Below are 8,693 nucleotides of genomic sequence, written 5' to 3' on the forward strand. Positions count from 1 at the left end.
TGCCTGCTGAAAGGCAGACAGAATGACTCCCTCCGTCTTTTATAGGAGGAAAATCACCATGATCGCTTTGGATCTGTGACCTCATATCTTTTCATGGAAAATTTCAAACTTGAGCTTTTCAGTTATGAGCTGGCAGTTACCCAACACCTGAAGAATCATGAATCTGGGGTGAGTGATACCTTTTTCCATGTAGTTCTGCTCCTCATGAGATACCAGCTAAGATGGTCTCCCTCCGTCTTTTATAGGAGGAAAATCACCATGATCGCTTTGGATCTGTGACCTCATATCTTTTCATGGAAAATTTCAAACTTGAGCTTTTCAGTTATGAGCTGGCAGTTACCCAACACCTGAAGAATCATGAATCTGGGGTGAGTGATACCTTTTTCCATGTAGTTCTGCTCCTCATGAGATACCAGCTAAGATGGTATATCTGGATATAACCTGGATCCCTACAAAGCTTCTCTAGCACATTTCTCCTAATGTGCAAACGAATAACTTGGTTGTAGTATTTTATCTGAAACTTTTATTCCTTTTTTTTTTAGTAGATGACATTAAGATTTCTTAAGTGATATTTGCTTTAACTTAATATTCCAATTTATGTTCAGAAAAACAAAGAACAAGGCCCTCAAAACCTGGATGAAACAAAGAATTCTTTAAGAAAACTATTGTCAGAACAAAAACCAAAAAACCAAAACCCAACAACAACAAAAAAAAATCAAGACAAAAACAAACCAGAAGAATGCTGGAGGCCAAGAGAAAATTGATGTCAAGTAACAAATTTGTAGAAGTTTCTCACAACTTTATATGTATTTGAAAAAAATATTTAGAACTACATCTTACTATACCTGCATGACACTGCTTCAGGTGAAGTGCTCTGCAAAACATGTTATATCTATTTTTAAAAGTAGACAGTAGAAAATAAATAATCATTACAATATGCTATGGGAAACATTATCCTTTCAAAGCTACTAAATAAAAGAATTTCCATTTCTCAGACTCAGTGCACATATCACACATTTCATCTAAGACGAAAGAACACATATCTTTGAAGAATAAAATAAACATTGCTAAATGAAAGCTTCCAACAGTAAAATCCCCTGTGTTCCAGTAAGCTAGGATCTGAGTTTCATAACTTGTTTCAGAACAATCTGCTCAGAAATTACTAAAAAGATACTTCCTATTTTTTAGACCAACACATTCTCCCTGACATAAAATGTAAAGCAACAGTGACAGTTTCTTATGCAACAAAAGGAAAAATGGTGAAAACAGAAGGTGATGTAGATAAGCTGACAAGATCCCACCATATCGCTTGTAATACTGAGTCCCACCCAGCTGGAAGAACTCCTCTTAACATCATAGGTGAAACTTTGGATGGATCTGATCTGTTTTCCTTAATTTCAAGAAAAGTTCAGTAGGACCAGTGGCATTAATTAAGTTAAAAAGATGAGAATCAAAAAGTTTTTGTCTTCCTAAATACAGAATGGCTTCTGATTGTCACATGGGTTTTAACTCTGAAAACAGTTCCTTTTGGTTGAAAATTCATTTTCGGAGTAAGTCTTTTCATGCCTGTCAGAGTTTTATGTCTTCAGAGGAAAAATCAACACACTTTCCTCTTGCAGTTCTTAATAGGACAGCCTTGATGACTGGAGAGGCAAGAAAATCTTCAACAGTTGTGAACAACTAATAACCAGGAAGGAGCTGCGTTCCTGGAATAACCTGACCTCCTCTGCAAATGACATCTTGTTTTAATGAAGTAGCGCCAACTGTTCATTCTCTTTACTTTTTAAAGAATAAAATTCTTTCCCAGGATTTTATCTGAGTGTAAAATAGGCATTACTCCCTTCTCTATTTAAATATGTGGCTGCTTTAAAAATGTAGGTTTGAGCAGCAGAGAGGCTCAGTCTTGACTATGATGAGTAAGTTAACTATGTAAAAAGTTTGGGTTTAAACACATGGACAAGTGTACCTCTGTCCTGTTTTGGAAGAGCTAAGTGAGGAAAAGAAATCATGCCCTTCCATACATGGTATCTATTTTTGAAATGTCATTACAACAGCTGGAAAAGAAAGAGCAAAACACAAGGTGCAGAAATGCCTATGAATACTAAGTAGTTCACTGTAAAAAAATGCAATGTGAAAGAAACTGGAGGTATTAACTTCTAAACTGGAGTTTTGCAGTTCCCTGAATATATATGTAAAGGAGATTAAAGCATATAACTCTTTATCTCAGAAAAACTTTGCTTAGTATATAATAACTTCACAGTTTATTGTAAAGGAGAATTGTTATCTGCTTATTCTTTTACACCACATTCATCACTGATACCTTGTGATCTGTCATAGAGGCAAGTGCCCCAGGGTGGCAAGGAATATTTAGTTACCTGAGGACGACAACAGAGTACCCCTGCAGTGTGTATTTGGGGCCTTTTAGGGCAAAATTATTCTAATTTCAGAAAACATGAGGGTAAAGCAAATATTAGCACGAACTAAAGTCACTAGCAAATGAAAGCTAATTTTTCAACATATGTATGTATGGAATGGTCATTTTGTTATATCTAGAGGCAACAGATGATTTTTTAGGCCACTCTTGCCTGATGACATAGGTGAGTGAGTGACTGAGCGAGCGAGCCAGAGTCCTTTCCTCTTCTAGGAGTGGAAGGAGTGTTGGTGGAAGGTAATTGATGAAACAGCAGATAGCAAATGAACAGTTGGTTAAATCCAAGGACTAACGAAGTCCATGACAAAATTTTTATTGACGTCAGCGGGTCTTGAATGGTTTTTGATGGACCTCAGAAGGGATGATATTACGGTGAGCCTTCATGAAGAGAAATGTGGCAAAGGCTGGACTGCCTTTGTAAAGGTCTTATTTTTCTTTGATTCATGAGGTTGCATTTTAGCTAAATCTCACCACCTTCCACATCACTTGTACAGAATCTGTAACCCATCTCAAACTCAGCTCAAGGAGTGATCCATGCTCTCTCTTCCCTTCGTTACATGCTGCAGCTGGTACACTGAGCCATTCTTGCTGCTGCTGAGAGATGTCCACGCTAACTTTTCAGACTTACAAAATACTCTTTTGTTCATTAGTTCTTAACCCTTGTGACAAAATGGCCTCTGTATTCTGCTACAGTTGAAATTGCCGCTAGCAGGGAGCCAGAGAAATTCAGTGACAGCTGGAGCCGTTTTAAAGGCACTTCAGACTCCAGTCATCTGTCCTTTGCTGCTCTTCATTTCTGTGGAGGAGGACTCGTGGTGCCTCTGCTTTACAAGCTAGAGCTGGAGACCAGACGAGAGCACAATTTGTTTACAGCCCCAGTTTTTCCAACAAACATTTGGAGCCATTTAATACCAGTTCAGTGGGATTTCAAGCTGTTGCTGTTAATACTGGTCTGGTGACTTGAATGTAAATGTTCATCTTTATGGCGGTAAATTTAAGTATGGGAGTGTTGTCAAACTTTAACGGGAATCTAAAGCCCACATCTCTGCCCTGAAAACATCCATGAGAATTTGCAGAAGGCAGGGAGAAGCTTAGCGGTAGCAGCAAAAGGAGGATTTTGTGTGAAATACAATGACTTCTGGCCAATTCACAGATTAGCAAAGAAAAAAAAAGTTAGATGATACTGAAAGAGATTATTAATGAGGGCTGAATCTCATAAGGTTCACCTGCAGGTTCAGAGATGTTTTCTTGTTCTTGTCAGCTCTCAGAAGCTCAAACACTTCTGCAGAGCACGAAGTATATAAGGCGTTGGATTTTTACAATTAGTCTCAGAAACAACAGCCTCTCTTTTCAATTTCCAGTGCTTCCTCACTTTAGTTGGGATGAAATGTCATTGGAAAAGCTTCTCTTATGTTACTCCATTTCAATGCATGTCCCCCTGCAGCAAGACTGGAGTGTGACAGGTTTAATTTAATGCAAAATTTTAGGGTGTGACTTTAAATTTTAAAAATCTTTAAACCTAAAAGATTGCACACAATTGTCTGGGCCTGATTTTGCTCCCATTTTAGTCTTTCCCTTGGAAAACTTCTCTCCTAGTTGGTGTCAGAGAAGACTTTTGGAGCCGGTTTTCCCTTCTCTACTTCAATTCTTTACCTGGAAAAGTTAGTGCCAGTAATATGGAAGGTGGTCATGTGGTTAACAAGAAGGAAAAAGGCCTATGAGCTGAAAGACAAATACAGATATTGATGAGACCATGTGGGGCAAACATCAAGAGTGACAAATATAGGGGTGGCAAAATACAACCGCAAACCTGTCCTTAGGAGGTGGGGGATGGCCCAGCTGTCTAGCTTAAAAGGAAATTACAAAATAAGGATGATTTGTGGTGTGTCTCCATTCCTGGAAAGTTTAAGGATCATTTTTTTGCATCTTGTATTAAGTGGTCAGCAGTAAAAGGGTTTAACACACATTTCCTGCATTTTGACCATGATTTTAACAGATTCCTTTCCAAGTATGTAACTACAATTATCATCTGCCTATGACTAGAATATGCAGAAATGAAGGGTGAGATCATTCAGAAAATTAGCACCTGAAAATGCAAATTGGTCTTAAATCAAATGCTGTTAGGGACAAATCCTTCGCTACTTAGTCAAAGTCCTTGTTAAAAAAAGCCTTTTTGTTTCAGTAGGTTTCAGTCCTTTAAGTGTAAATGTACTCAGAGAAAAATCTTTCTCCTTGGCAATGATGGGGTTTTGATGCAAATCTATTAGAACCAAAACTTTGTGGTAGAAATGTATCTGTTCCAGTGAAAAATTTGGGAAAGTTATCTCAGCTGAAGGACAAAATCTCTGTTTAGGATGAAAGAAAGGTTTATTTGTCACTCTCACCCACTTTCTGGTTTGTCTTTTTTAAGCAAAACACCATGAAAGGTTTTGGTTTTGTGCTTTTATAGAACAAGAAATTCTGGAAATCTTACAAAATTTTGCAGGAGTGTGGGTTTTATTCAGCCTGCACATAGAATTTGTATATTATCAGGAATAATAAGAAGTCAATTGTAGAGGTGGGAATGAAGTTAAGTCTGCAGTTTATACACACACACACACTCTCACACTCTCTTTCTCTCTATGAATAAGCAAGGCTTATAATAATAATTCACATACATTATGTGTGTTGTATGTGCATGTGTGTGTTTGTGCATGTGTCTGCACGCACATCAAAGTACAATTAACAAATATCACCAGATTTTTCACAGTCACGAGTTTGGAGCCTCAGAAGCCAGACTGGCCAATCTGTGCATTCACATGACAAATTTTAATCAAAACACAATTGTTGCAGTAACGTTCCTGCTACTTTAGGGTCTCAGTGCTGTAAAAAATTCAGCCTACAATCTTGTTCTTCACTGTGATGTATTGCAGTGTTGAATATTCAGCCTGCTTTGCTAAGGGCAGAGCTCCACTGACAAATGAACAGCATAGTGCAACGCAGTGACAGCTACTGAAATCTTTGTACATCTGCTGACCCAGGGATACCCTTGTATTTAGAAGATTAGCTGCTCCTGGCTCTCTTGATAAATCAGAATTATGCTGACTGCTTTGAACTGGACTCACTCATTTCCACTCAAAATTGTACACAGTAGCTGGAAAGGTGACAAGTCACTGTTATATCTTGAGTGATTAAGTTCTAGTCAAGGATAACGACAGTAATAACTGGCTGACAAGAGAATTTCCACACAAATAAGGGTAATATAATCAGCAGTGCTGTCAGCCTTCTTACATAGTTTCCTGCATGGAAATTTCAGAGCTTGAGATGAACAGAAATTAAATAAAAAGCAATCATGTTTACTGCCATGCTCTGCATTAAACATCTGCCTTAAAATGGTATCGTTTGCCTGCTATTGGTTTTACACGATGGTATAGCAATTACTTGGGCATTGCTCCTCTGAAGAATTGCTACCCAGCATCTTTGAGGCCAAGAACATAATTAGGATTTAGAAAAAGATGAGAAGTTTATACAAGTAGAAAGATACTGCCAAGTCATATAGATAAGCTACACATGTAACAAATATTTATCGCCATGTTTTCAGGCATAAATAGAACATCAGATGACAGCAGCCAGAAAATTACTTCTAGATTTGTACATTGCTGGTTTTCAAGTACCTCCCTAAATTTGATGCTGACCTGTGTCAGAGATGAACAGCATAACTGAGCTACTCTGTGCTTCAGTGCGGCAATTTGTGTGCTGCTATCATCATTTTTTATCACCAGAAACATGATAATTACCATTGGTGTCTCAGTGCTGGATCTATAACATGTCAAAAGAAGAAGGGAGCACTGACACATGGTATGGGTCAAAAGTAAGCATTCTCTTTGGGATAGAAAGAAAACCTGACATTTCCCAGCATTCAAGGAGTTTGAAGTTTGTTTTTAAATATATGTGTATATAAAATATTCCTTTTTACCAATGTCATCAGAAATAGACAAATGGGAAGTGATTGCTGGGCCAGCAGGTTACACAGCCTGTGTGTGGAAGTACCTGCTTGTGAAATGGATTACTACTTTTCCACAGTTGCCAAATGACTCTTCAGTTTCTCTTTTCCAGATGTTTGAGCCATTCACATTACCTTAACTCAGGACAGCAAAGTGAGTATTTGTGAGCTCTGATGAAATTTAACGCTGTATATAGTCTCACATGTAGGCAGGACGTAAACACGACAGGGACGGCAATTTATTATAAGGATCTTCATGAAACCCCATTAACGCTCATCAAGAGACTTCAACTGATTTTGCAGGGATTTAAAACTAGACACTGGAGATGGGACTGAACAAAGATCTTTGGTCCTTCCTAACACAGTGATGAAGCACAGACAGAAGTGACCATGCCAGGACTGAGTTCCTTCAATGCTTCCTGACAAGCCTGAGGCTGTATTTTGGTGACACAATATTACCATGTTGTGCTGATACCTAGGCTGATACCCAAACTTCACACAAATGCTCTGTCTGAATTACAAATATCTCCTCTTGATATCTCTGTTTCTCTGTATCCTGACTGAGCCTGTTCTGGGGGAATGTATTTGGGCTGATTGTGTGTTCTTCCAGTTTATGCTACTGGGACTCAAAGCCAATTCATAACTGATAGAGAAGAGTGTCAACGAATGTCAATGAATGGAAGAAATTATTATTATAATACCAGTTATTACCCCACATCTAAGTTTCCTCCATGGCTTGTTACAGAATTAATTTTGCATGTGGCTCTGGTGTCACCAAGCCTCAGGAGGCAGAATTTTTTTTTTGGAGTCTAACTGCAAATGGGCCAATAACGTTCTGTGGCTATAAATATCAGCTGAATTTATCAAAAAAATATTTTTTCTTTAGCACAGAGAAGAAATGTTTTTCTTTGAAAAACAAATCCACAGTATAGTGCTTGGTAGGAGTGATACCATTCTTCATTGATCTCTATTGAATGGTTAAAAAAGTAACATATTATAGGTCTTTTCCAGATCAGCCTTTATTAGATGCACTGTAGAACAGCTCTCTATTTTCAGTTTGTTTATGCAGCTTCCAGTAGCATTACACTATTTACTCTTGGGAAGAAGATGAGATGGTAACGGGAAAAAAAAGGGAGAGAATGTGTCAGACAATGACAGGGAAGAGCAAACGCCTGCTTCCAGGTCCTTAAAGGAACTTGTTTGCATGAAAGCCATCTCCTCTATTAACATACTGAGCTTTCAGAAATGAAGACATGCTGGGGAGATGATATGAGAGCCTGGTGTCAAATTCTGTAGCGTGTAAAACTATTTTGCTATGGTTAGAGCTGGCAAGAAATCAGATGCTGAAGTTAAGCTGGGTTAGGGATTTGTGAGAAGTTAAAATTCCAGCAAGGTGGGAGACACTTTCTTTATATTTTCCATCCAAGTCGCACTTGCAAGATACAGGCAGCTGCTTACAGATGAATGTCTGCACGTATAAAATTTAAAATTATCTATCCATGGATAGAACCCATTTTAACTTTGCACGAGCGAACATTACCCTCTCTAACATTCAGATGCAGAAGGAAGCCACACTTAGGCATCTGTGTTTAAATCATCAGTAGCTCTTTTACAACAAATCAAAAAGCAAAAGAAATGAGTGAGATAAGCACCAGAAAAATCCACAGCAACTGTGAGTTTTGTCCCTGAGATTTGGATTGCTGGATTGGGCCGGCAGTATGTTATTTACATTTTTCCTAAATGGCAGCTGATCAAAATGATTACTACAATTATAAAAATAGGAGAAAAATAAAATATCTGATTGTCGTGGTTTAACCCCTGCCAGCAACTAAGCCCCACACAGCCGCTTGCTCACTCCCCCCCGGTGGGATGGGAGAGAGAATCGGAAGGGTAAAAGTGGGAAAACTCATGGGCTGAGGTAAAGACAAACAATAGGTAAAGCAAAAGCCGCGCATGCAAGCAAAACAAAACAAGGAATTCATTCACTCCTTCCCATGGTCAGGCAGGTGTTCAGCCACCTCCAGGAAAGCAGGGCTCCATCACGCATAATGGTCACTTGGGAAGACAAACGCCATCACTCCGAACGTCCCCCCTTCCTTCTTCTTCCCCCAGCTTTATGTGCTGGGCATGACGTCCTATGATATGGAATACCCCTTTGGTCAGTTGGGGTCAGCTGTCCCAGCTGTGTCCCCTCCCAACTCCTTGTGCCCCCCCAGCCCACTCGCTGGTGGGGTGGGGTGAGGAGCAGAAAAGGCCTTGGCTCTGTGTAAGCACTGCTCA

The sequence above is a fragment of the Fulmarus glacialis genome, unplaced genomic scaffold (assembly GCF_000690835.1).
Source record: "Fulmarus glacialis isolate BGI_N327 unplaced genomic scaffold, ASM69083v1 scaffold1503, whole genome shotgun sequence".
NCBI lineage: Eukaryota > Metazoa > Chordata > Aves > Procellariiformes > Procellariidae > Fulmarus > Fulmarus glacialis.